Genomic DNA, 12,978 nt, shown 5'->3' on the forward strand with positions numbered 1-12,978 from the left:
TTCCGTGGTTGTGTGTCCTTAGGCTATAGGTCCTTTTGTGCAAGTTGCAAATATCTTAATTCCTATTTATTAAAAATATGTTTTTCTTTCTATGTGTGTGCATATTTTAATTCACTTGGGATGTCTCTTCAATTGGTATGGTCCATTCATATCCACCTCAAGTTGCATCAACGAGAAAGAAAATCGATCAAAGGTGAAAATGGGCCTAAATAGATTTACCCATGGAAAATTGAAAGCTTGCAATATTAATGGCACAAAAGAAAATATAGAAAGACTAAGAATGTGAAGCCTAGGAATAAAAAAAAAACAAATTTGTCATCTATAAGTTTATAGTATCTATTTGTAATAAGTCCCAAAGCATAAAAGAGCCAAACAAATGTCATTTCTAGATTGTTTTGTCAAGAAACCTTTCCAAGATAAGATATCTATATTATTATCATGTTTACAATTGAGTTCTTCAACATTATTTCTACATTTATTAATTTTAATAAATAAATAAATAGTTTCTAATGATGTTTTAAATTTGTTTCATTAAGATGATCAAATTGTACAATTCATAAATTATATTTTGGTTTTTACTTGAATGCTTAACCCACTTAATGTATTACAAGTGTGTGTTTAAGTAACACACCTTGGTGATGGATAGAGTAAAACATAAACAACACTAATAGTTAAATATATACACACTTCTTACAAATTTTATAAAAGAATTGTGTTTATAAATTGGAATTGTTGACATATTTTCGGCAATAATCACATCATATTTCATAGGTGAATGCTTAACCCACTTAACGTATTTCAAGTATGTGTTTAAGTAACACACATTGTTGGTGATGGATAGAGTAAAACATAAACGACACTAATAGTTAAATATATACACACTTCGTACTAATTTTATAAAAGAATTGTGTTTAGTTAAATATATACACACTTCTTACAAATTTTATAAAAGAATTGTGTTTATAAATTGGAATTGTTGACAATTCTTGTGTTTAGTTAAATATATACACACTTCTTACAAATTTTATAAAAGAATTGTGTTTATAAATTGGAATTGTTGACGATTTTCTTTTTAAGACATCTTTTTGGCAATAATCACATATATTTCATAGGTCCACACGTTTCGAACCAGTAAGTGTGGAAGAACCAGATTATGACAACAAGTGAAATAGAGGGACTTCTCATTCCAACGACTAGAAACGACTACTTTTGACCAAAGAAAACAACTATAATTGAGTGGACTACAACTAGAATTTACTGAACCTAGAATTAGTAGAAACTTTATTAATTTGTTAATTAGTTAATTTGTTGGATTTATTTAATTTAAGTTTATATGTAACTAAATGAAACCGCTAATAATAAAATTAAATTAAGAACCTTAAACTTAATAAATCATCTAAATTCTTTAATTTAAAACTAGATAAACTTATATTATTATGGGATAAATAAATGTTTATTACCTAAATAAATTAATTAGTCAAAATAATTAATTAACTTATTTACCAATATTATTTATATAAATATATACTTAACGAAAGATGTCTTTTCATCTTTTAATTTAAATAAAATCAATTTATAATAATACTCATATGTGAAGGATTATGGGATAAGATAGGATAAAAGTTTATTGTTTAATTATTTAATTAGTTTATATATGTTTTTTAATTATATCTATTTTATTTAGATGAATGATTTCCTAAGTCAATTATGGGATATATAAGGAATGAGCATATTTGTATCAATTTTAAGAAAAAATGTATGTAAATTATATATACTTATGATTTTTTCAGATATATTTATTTATATATCATCTATAACCAAAATTATTAAAATTATTAAAGAAGTAAATTAATTAAGATCCTAATAAATAAAAATAAGGGAAATCTTATTATTCTTTTAGGAAAAATAAATATATTAATAATATGAATAAAAAAAGGTAATGAGTAGCAAGTAAGAAAGGAAAAACAATAATTCAAATAGAAAAGAGAAACTAGGTGAATTCAAATAATCTAAAAGACAGAGGGAATAGAGCTAGAAAGGAAACCCAAGCAGAATGAAAAAGGAAAGAAGAAAGGGTAGGGATCCAACAACTGCTAATCTTGGGCATGGATCTAACACCTACTAATCTTCCAGTGATCATCCCTATTGAGATTGCTCTGTCTCCTTTCAATTTCTTTTTAGCTTTATAGTATATCTTAAAATTGATTTTGTTTGGCTAAGATTTTGATGTCATGGATTGTAATGAAATAGACTAATAGCCCAAGCCTCAAGAGACATTTGGTAAGAGTGAAAGCCAAACTCAAACTACTCATAGGGTAATTACAGGGCGTGGTTTTTCTTGAGTAACCATGATGAGTCATCCTGCATTAATGTGAGTTCCAAAACTGAATCTAAACACTTTTCAAACCATTATTCACAAATTAACACAGCCTCAACAATTATACAACTCTACCGATATTATGGTTAGAACCGCAAGACTATAATAACCCTCAGATGCTATAATTATGAAAATAAAATTATAGTGCAACCAAACTGTTGTATTTCAAACTATAATAAACAGGAGATCCTGTATTATAATTACACTGCAAATTCGGATTTCAGAATTAAGTGCGGTAAGAGCACATTGTTCGAATTCCAAAATTTTGCAGTAAACATTTTCAGATTTGAAATTAGAGTTTATTTGTTGATAAGGTCATTATGGACTTATTATAATGCCCGTTCCAAGTTGAAATGGAAAGGGGTCAGTATCTAAATAAACTGTTAATGACGTTTTCAAAAAAACCTTAGCCGTCAAAAATACGTTCTGCCCCGTTCCAAAGACTTCATGCCGACGGTAATTTAAAAAATTTCAACGTATTTTACGGGCAAAATGGCCTCTGACGGTCAAAATGAGCGTCAAATTCCAACCCTGGTGCAGAGTTTATCTCTTTTTGAAGGTTATTACATCAGGTTTTCCCACCTTCATGACCTGCTGATCAGGTGGTGTCTTAGAAGTTCGCCCTGCATGCCCGTTTGGAGAAGCTGTTATCTTCGATCCCACGGGTGCTTTTCCTTCAAGTGAATTTCGCCTAGAGTGACCACTTTCTGAATTGTTGACCACTGTAAGTGGCTGCTGCCTGTTTGAGAAGGGTTGGCTCTGTCCACCAATAGATAATCTTCGCCCACCGCTACAGACAGGGGGTGATAATTCAACTTGAATTGTAGATCTTTTTTCACCATTGATTAGTTTTCCAAAGGACTGTAGTGACTTTTTAATTTGAGAAGTCTTTTTCGATGCGAATGGAGCCACAGTATCAGTGACTGTATTTATTTCACCGTCCGTACCGTCGTTTCCCAGACTGCTCCGACGGTTGCCATTTTGTCTGCCGATCGGCGTCTTATTAAGCTTGGATCTCTCCCCTGAATCTACCAACTTGTCATCTTGGGTACCCACCCCAAAATTATAAATACCATCTTGTACCTCAAATTTGCTTATTCCAGGCGCTTCAAGGCTCCATCTACGATTTCGCACTGGCGTTTGGAGTTTGTGTTTGTCAATAAGTGGAGATTCTCTCGCATTCTGTAACTGTGCTACTTCTGCTTCTTTCCTCGCCAACGCCTTCTTCAAACTGTCTACCTGCTCTCTAAGCTCACGAACTTCTCCACTTTCTTTATTCAAACGTGCAGCACCAAGTTCAACAGACGACACCCGTTCAGCGAATTTAAGGGTGCTTATTGTCTCTCCATATGAATCCGGTTCAGGACTTATGTGCACAAACATCAGAGTCTTTGCCTTGCCCCCTAATGAATCCTGAAGCAATTGAGTCAATTTGCTATTTCGATATGGCACATGCGAATTCCTCTGTGCCAATGCCGCAATTACGTCTCCTAGAGATGAAAGGGACTTGTTTATGTATTGTGCCTCCTTCAAACGATCTCCAGTTACTTCAGATTTATCTACCCTCTCACTTCCAGCAAGATCTACCAAATTAAGGCAGCTATGAAGGTTACACCCAGAAACACGATCTGTACCTTGCACATGTACAGTCAACACACTGTGAGAACGACTGCTGCGGTCATTTAGTGCAGTATAGCTAACAGTGCGATTCTTTTTGCCTAAATTCATCAAATCCAAAACATCAGAAGTTGCTTTAACAGGCATAAGTATAGCATCCGGTACATTAAATCCCTTATGACCATTATTTCGAATATCTAATTTCTTGCTTGAGGTCAGTGCTCCGAGAAGATCCCTCACTTGTTCGTTGTATACCTCTATCATTTGGACGGAGACTTCATACACCATTAAATCTTTCCTCTTTTGAGACAACTCGAAGAGGTCGCTGAGTGCTCTATAGTTGACTCCCATCTCTTTTTCAGAAGCACCTGTTGGACCGCTCATGGTATGGGTTTTCCCAGATCCTGTTTGACCATATGCAAAAATGCAGACATTGTAACCATCCATTACAGATCGGATCAATGGCTGTGTATCCATGTAAATCTCTTCTTGTGTAGAAGATGGCCCAAAAACCTTATTAAAATTGAATATCCTCTGTACATCTTTGCCCATTTTGGATGTATTGACCAGGAGGGATCCATCCTCTCCAATCAATTCCACTGCACTGTGAGCTTCAGATTGACCTCCAAAATGGGGTCGGATTCTGCAGTATACCCTTATGCTTCCTTTGAGTTCTTGAAGGCTATTATAAAGGATCTTGTTTTCTTCCAGAACTCTGTGATATCCACTAGCAGCATTAAAAATTCCTGCGACCTGGTTATCAAGCAATTCAAAATGCTTTCGCCACTCTGCCTGAAACCCTTGTACATCTTCCCGTGCTCTAAGTAATAAGTCTCTTATGTCCTTGACTTCTTTTCTTTGCGCTTCCAAACGCATCTGATGTTCCTGACTTATATGCAAAGGTTTTGGAACCTGACTTTGAAAAGGTGAACAGTCACCATTTTTCTGGTCCGGAGAATCCAAAAGGAGCTGATTGTCTTGATCCTGGCTTTTCTGAATCAAGGAAAATTTGTCTTGTTTATTTTCTGCAAAAATTGCAATGATAAGATTCATGAATGCTTGCATCGAGCCCGGTGCAGCAGTTTGTATGGCTTCAACAAAGTTCTGATCAACATTTTCCTTGTCATTTGTCATTTCTACGGCAAACCGCTTTAACCAAGCTCCCATTGTGTCTTTAGATTGAAAGATGTCACCGAGTCGTTTTTCTCCGTCATCCATGTTTATAACTGATAGGTCTGGCAGAGTTTCAGTGTCCCTTACAGGCACACAAGGAGTTGAGCGTTGAAGGAAATTTCCTTTGCTTCGTGGAATCATGGGGGACCTCAAAGGGCCTGCATATTTCCAAGAGCCATTTCCTCCACACTGTTTCCATTCATAATAAGATTTCAGCCCCAATATACAGTCAACAATCTTTGTCGTAGAACCCGGCCGCAAGCTTTCCTGCTCTAAATGAGTAGCTTCAAAAGTAGGTAACTTCATCTCTTCAGCAGCTACAAGAAAATTCCTAACATTCTCAAAATATTGATAAGCAGATAAAGGCCGTCCTTCAGGAGGAAGTGATGAAACATGATTTGCAACGACCTTAGACACTGCGCCTGGCTGAACCTTGTTGATAACATTACATAATATGATCCCATTTCTCAAGCAAAGACGAAACTCCTCCTCAGATGGCTCGCATGGTATATCTAGAGAACCAACCATGCTCTTTATCCATGCCGTAGCTTGAAACCTCCTATTAGCTGCTTCCTCTGCTTTCAGTGAAGCCAAACGACCTTGCGATCCACTACTTTCTGCGCTAGAAACCTGTAAATCCGTGCCACTCCTGAACATATCGTCGGAAAATGCCTCGTGCCTTCTCTGACAAAACGAATTTCTGGGAGGAGGATAGGGAGAAGTGCTGGAAACCAATGGGGGAGGGACCCTGCTGGGAGTAGAATCTGGTTCCAGAGACATTTTTTCTTCTTATTCGACAAATCTCAATAGAAAACTGAAAAACCGCAACTGGAGAGGCTTGGCCCTGAATGCGAACTCAATCAGTGCGGTTACTGATCAATCAATCGAATTCAACCAGGCCTTGAACTCTCTTTCTCGAGAATAAATTCAAAATACTCGATGCTTTAGGTAACTTGTTTTCATTCGCAAAGAGGACTGTTTTCGGAATGGGTGCGAGCGGAGAATGGGTGCGAATGGAGAGCTTATATGAGAATTTTAATGGGAATTTCTTTAGTATTAGTAGAGAAGACTGAACAAGTCCAATCCCAACGGTCAAGTCAAATGTTGAGCCTCAAACACATCCGAAGCCGACGAGAAGCCCAACGACCTTAGTCGCATAAACACGTCATAACTTCCCGTGGACCTACCTTGGCTCCGATAATGCAATCTTTTATAAGTGTGTAATGTTAATTTATTTAGCTTTAAAAGAATAAGAACCAATCTTTTATAAGTGTGTATTGTTAATTTATTTAGCTTTAAAGAATAAGAAAGGAGTTGATTTGAGCATCGATTTTTAAATCTCTCAAATTGAATTTACAACTTTCATCAACACATAAGTTAGTATTTTTATTGAGATCACAGAGAAAATGGAAATATGCTATTGAAAATAAACTTTTTAATACTTTCCTAATTCTTTTTGTCAGATTTTCTAATATTTTGTCCATGAGATGGGAGCCCTTCACTAAATGTTGAATAAGAAAGAGGGTCTCCCAAAACAATTAAAGAACCTATTTCATTTTCTTTGTGTAATTGAATCTCCTATTAACAAACATAAACTTAGTTTCAGTTTGGTTGTTTATCATATATCCTTAACCCCATAAATACTCTGCAACTTTAACTTCTTTAAAACCATAAAAAAACCCCTCTCTCTTGTCACCCCTCGCTAACCTTATAAATTATTACAATATACTAACATATTTAAACATTTAATATATTTTATTTATCCCAAAAATTCTAATCTCAATATTAAATTACTATTATCTTGACAACAAACAACACCCCTTTGTTAACACGAATAACAGAGGAATTTAATTATATTATTTTTAAACTTCCCATGCTTACCAACTTTATCATTACATTGCATTTAATGACATGCCCCTTCAAGATACTACACCCTCTATATATGTTTTGTAAAAGAAATATTTAAAATAAAGTTTCAATTTTATAAATTTATTATCTTAGGGTAATATTTATTTAAAACATGAAATCAATACATTTAGATTTAATCTAATTATATTAAAATTTGATTCGTTTCAAATACTTAGTTGTAATATTATTAGTCCCTACCCAAAGGGCCTTGCAGGGACTATAGCAATCGATTTTCTGATAAGCATTAGTCCGACACTTAAATCAATGATTGTTTTTCTATTTTAATCGCAGTTCGTTTATATTAATGAAATGCTTTTTCTTTTTAACCAATGAGTGAAATCAAATATTTCTTTTTAACCAATTAAAGGATTCATCATCTTATTTGGCCTCATATCGAGGCCAAGGCAATTTAAAAGCAATTTAAATGAACCATTTTTCATTTGAAACTTAAACTAATGAGTAAAGACATCATATAAATGTTCATATGGATTATTGTTGGTCTAGTGTTAACATTAATTCATAGACATTAAATATTTGTAACATATATCTTGGAGTTTCAATAAGATTGAGATATTATAATTTTTTATTTTAAATATGTGTTTTTGATGTGTCTAGAGAACTACTGTTGTGTCAAAATTGTGGTTTGCATGAGAACCATACCTGACAATTATTGACAATTGTTGTTTTCATGAGAACCCGATCTGGCAGGGAACACTGCTACACAACAATATTTCTGAAATTTCTGATTTGGCGATATTTCTAATTTGGCTCTTGGTTCAAATAGTCACAATTGCTTCAATGTTTGCTACACAATATTTTCGTTTATTCACTCTTGTTCATTCACTATTTTTGGATGGAATAGTGGCAATTGCTTCAATTACACTCGCAATTGCAGCAATGTTTTCTGGTGGTGAGAACTTATGTTTTCTGGTGGCGACCACTTAAGAGCATGTTTTTTGGTGGCAAACACTTAAGAGCATGCAGGAATGATAGTTTAGCAACAACAACTTCTTCTGTTGAGCCTGCAGGAATGATAGTTTCGCAACAATAGCGTCTTCTGTTGAACTTGCAGGAATGATAGTTTCGCAACAATAGCTTCTTCTACTGAGCCTGCAGGAATGATAGTTTAGCAACAACAGCTTCTTTTGCTCAACCTGTAGGAATGATTACAAGAATGATAGTTTAGCAACAACTTCTTCTGCTCTAATTAAAGGGTTTTGTCAGCTTGGGCTTCAACTGGGGTTCAACTTGGCTTTTGGGTAAATTATCTTGACAACGTCTTCTTCTAATCCTTCTACTCTAATTAAAGGGTTTTGATAGCTCTGGCTTCAACTTTTTCTTACTCTTATTAAAAGGTTTTGGGTTTGACAACTTTGGCTTCAACTTCTTGACAGAAAAAATTAGAAAATTTTCCTATTTCTATACTAACTCTACTGCAATAACTAGAAAAAATTAGAAACTTTTCCTATTTCTGTACTAAATCTACTAGAATAACTCTACTAGAATTTGTTTACCTAAAACAACACTTGCCTGTACACCTAGGTTGGCTTGTAAGGATATACACATCAGACAGAGGAAGGCGCCTGGTATCTTAATACATGCACCGCCTACCTATCAATTCTGCTTTTGATTTATCTTTGTTCCATTTTTATTTGCTTTGTAGACAGATTTTGTAGTGGATTGAATGTTTCATGATCCAGAAAATGCTGGAGGCCTTCATTATAATTATGAATTTCACCTAGTTATTGTATTTGCTTTTATTAGATGCGATTCTTGTGAGCAGCAGATAATGTTGATGGATTGGCATCATTTACCCAGGCGTCAAGATGCTTCAACGTACTCATAAAGGCAAAGTCGCATTCCTAACTCGTATCACCTAAAAAACAGTACAGGAAGTGGGGCAAGCCACCTCTGAATGTGCTCCGTGACGAAACACTTTCATTTCGTTTAGATAAATGAAAAATGGCGAGCTTGTTCAGTTCCTGCTCTCCTTTCACTCTCCGCTCATAGTGATCAGTTCTAGTGCTGCTTGCATTCTTATTAAGAATTTCAAACACTGTCTACAAGAAATTGAAAGGGATTTTTAATTATTCAATTATCTAGTTCAAAATACTACAGGTCACTAGAAAACTACCCTCTGTTGAACTTTAGCACCCCCACTAGTTTGAGTGAGTCTCAGCAGTGAAAACACCACCAATCCCAATTGTTTTTGCAGAAGCAAGGGTATACAAACCAATTCCAAAAGCACTAGTATCATTTGAATCAACAGTTGCAACGCTAGTTTAAAATCCTTCAGTTTCAAATAGAATTCCTATTTGAAATCCATGACTTGTTCCAAAATTACCTAACCTCTTTCTTTTCGAGACTCAGTTGATAGGTGCTTAGTTGATAGGCGGATTACTCTTACATATACATGTCTTATTTTGCCTCTGCTGCTAGTGTTGGCTCTGTTGTTGGTGGTGCAGCTACTTTGACAGGTTCAACTGGATCAACTCAGTAAGCTGGTGAAAGGTTATAAGCCCGATCCAACCCCACTTTTTTTTTACCATTACCACATACACCACCTTTCGGTCTTAAAATTCCCATATATGCAAGTGTGGTACAACTAGCTGGGATTGTTGGCTAGTATGGTTGGACTGGGTAGCAAGGCCATCTTTCATTAGCGAGGCTGTTTCAATTGAATCTCGAGCACATACCGAACATTTAGTGTGGAGAGGGGATACATGGGCTGCATTCAAGCTACATGTGCCCACCCGCAAGCTTTATATTTTCTATATTTAACATAATGTTCCTTTATTTAACCACTTGCAAGTTTTACTTTTCTATTTTTTATTTATTTAATTTTTTATTTTTTATTAATTTATATGTCCAACAAGATGACAGACAAAGGAGTTTCCTAGGGACAGGAACCCCAAACAGCATTATCATGATATTTTACTCATTAAAAGAGATCATGATTTATGTAGCCATGTAGCATAGTCTTGGCGGTGTGACGCTGAAAGATGTCTATGATCTACTAGAACAATCATCATCGTCTGTAAGTGCTTTAATAATAACAACCTTCTTAACCATGTCAACAATTTTCAATGAATTTTTATTCAAGGATATTTGCAGCATGCTCTGTTGTAATCCATTTTTGTGTTTATGTAACAAATAGGTAGTAGAAGTGCACAGAAGACCACGAATCTGCTATTTGTTGCTCTTACAAGTGCCGGCTTAACATGAGTTGTTGCACCTATAACATGAGCTGACTTGGCTGTAGCTAGGATTTATGGTGGCGTCGTTTCCTTGAGTGCTTGTCGGGGCTTCAGACAGAGCTTAATTGGTCCCTTACTTTCAATAGCCCATTGTCAACGCAGTTCTATTACTATTGGAATGCTACTGGAAGGTACGTTAGGAAAACTGCTGGTTTTCTCAAGAAAGGATGTGGGTCTGTTTATGCATGCTTTGATGTTGTTGAAACTCTTACCTCGCCTGCTTTAGCAACCTTTCTTTATGCCTATGTGGGATCTACTAGTGTGGAAGTGCTTAGGCAACTCAATCCATTGGTTTTGGATCCGAAAATGGCTCTTAATTAATAGGCTCTAAGTTATCCAAATGGATATGGAACATAGAGGTTTGATGGCTCTCAAACTGCTTTGGGCGCTGCTTGTTAAGACTTAGTAGAAACTCAATTCACAGAATAATATACTGCCCCCACATTTGCTTCTTATGTACTCTCTCCCCTTACTCTTGCCTATACCTTTGTTGCATCTTACTGGCAAATGCTCACTTACACTAGATTTGATGCTTATGCATAAACTAGATCACTGATTGGATCATCGACTAGATCAATAAGATAAGATACTGATGGCGGTTCTACTGCTTAAGCAACCAAATATACAGGCTCTGATACTCCCAAATTTCTCAGAGAATTTATCTAATCTTCAGAATATAAATCTGCGCTACTGTAAAAGTTTGGAGGTGCTTCCAAATTCCATAGAGAATTTAAGGAATCTCCAAGAGATCAATTTGATGCGTTATAAAAGGTTGAAAGTTCTTCCAATTCTGGCACATTAACAGGAGCAAGGTAAACTTAAACGCAACAAATGGGAATCAAACTACTATGATTGGTACATTCACTTAAATTGGATAAACTAAATCCGTCGTTGGTGAATCTGGAACTTTATCCTAAAAATGCGTACTAAACACGACAAGGACTTGTTGCTTACAACTCCCCTTATTTAATTTAATAAAACTTAAAAATCTAACATTTATATAGATAACTAATAATAAAACTATTTATAAATTTATTATATCAATATTTCAATATCAATATTATATTTATAATATTTTTATGTATTTGCAATATTTTCTCTTATTTATATATATATATATGTATAACTTATATATATATAAATTAACTTATAATAAAAATGGTATTATATTAAATTGAAAGATTGTTATTTTAGTATAACTATTTGGAAACAATATAATTTAACATTCAAAGTATTGTGATCTTAAGCATATCATATATGTGGGAAGTTTTTAACCAAATATAAAACACAAACAATGGTTTAAACAAAAATACTAATTGAGTGGACACATAAATATATAGTTATCTTTAATTATAATATTTTTATTATAATTATAATTATTTATATATATATATATATAGAAATTTCTATCAATTTAGTTATTTTTCAATGTTGAATAATAAATGTCATATATATTTAGAGTTGTGATGGAAGGAGCTTGAGAAACTCTTGCGGTAGTTAGAGTTTCACTCTAGCCGCTCAATCTTTGCACCGTTTGCATGGATTTTTTGCAGATCTCCCCATTCAATGGTGAATCTTTTCGATTTGATAAATAAATATGTTTTTTTTGCAGGTATGGATTTTAGTCAAGCTAGCTCTTGTATGGTTTGGTACAACCCTATGTTGAAGTTTGGTTTTGGTCTTCCGGTGGTAGAAGAAATTTATTCCTTTAATGTTCTCGTGGATGAGGAAGCTTCCTGCTATGAAAAATAATTTTCGTAGAATGACTTGGTTTATAGGTTTAAAGGGTACTGGTTGCAGCTAGTCAATCTACATAAATGGATCTCTGAGACATGGAAGCCAAGCTTTTACAAGTGAGTTGAATATTTACCCTATGGCACGGAGTTTCTTCACTGTGGCTTTTGATAAGATTGAGGACAAGAAGGATATCTATGAAGTTGGGCAATGGTTTTGGGGGAGTGTTGGCCTCTTTATGCAGCCTTGAGCTCCCATTTTTGACTCGGTAACAACATTAATTTCTACAGCCCCAGTTTGGGTTAGGCTTCCAAACCTTCCCTTGCATTTCTGGAATCACACATCACTTTCCTCCCTTGAGAATGTGATGGAAAAACTCTATCGTAGCTATCATGAAACAAAACAAAAAGATCAAGACTACTTATGTTCGCATTTGTGTGGAGATGGACTTCAACAAGTGTTTTCTGGCAGAGATTAATTTGATGGCTCCAAACTATGTTTGGGTCCAAAAGCTTCACTATAAGAATATCTTATTTTGGTGTAAAGCATGTTATGAAAAGGGGAATGTATTGAAAAATTTCCCCAAGTATTCTTGGAATAGCAAAGACTGGAAAAAACCCAGAAGGCCCAAATGGTGGGAAGGTGCACAAGGTGAACACTATAAGGTACTGAAATAAGAAGAGCTTCAGGACAAGAAAGACCCAAAAGACAAAAAGGAAGCAGTCAAAGAAACCATAGTCACGGCAACAAAATCTAAGCAAGAAAAATAGCTTGCCAATGGGGATCCTCCTGTCACTAGTAAGGATTCCTCAAATGCAACAATGGTGGAAAAGTAGCAAACCCTTATGGAAAACAAATTCCTTCTGGAAACCACAAGGAATTTTGTTAAAAAAGAATCTTTGGGTAGATTAG

At 34.9% G+C, this 12,978-nt stretch overlaps 1 pseudogene; it reads right to left on the bottom strand.

Annotated features, from left to right (window-relative positions):
• Positions 1 to 2,920: 2,920 nt before the first annotated feature.
• On the bottom strand, positions 2,921 to 5,947 carry LOC149171177 (kinesin-like protein KIN-14L pseudogene; annotated as a pseudogene).
• Positions 5,948 to 12,978: the final 7,031 nt, after the last annotated feature.

This window comes from Pinus tabuliformis, chromosome 4_2 (assembly GCF_031772625.1).
Source record: "Pinus tabuliformis cultivar Carrire ecotype Pingquan chromosome 4_2, CPIR1, whole genome shotgun sequence".
Taxonomy (NCBI): Eukaryota; Viridiplantae; Streptophyta; class Pinopsida; order Pinales; family Pinaceae; genus Pinus; species Pinus tabuliformis.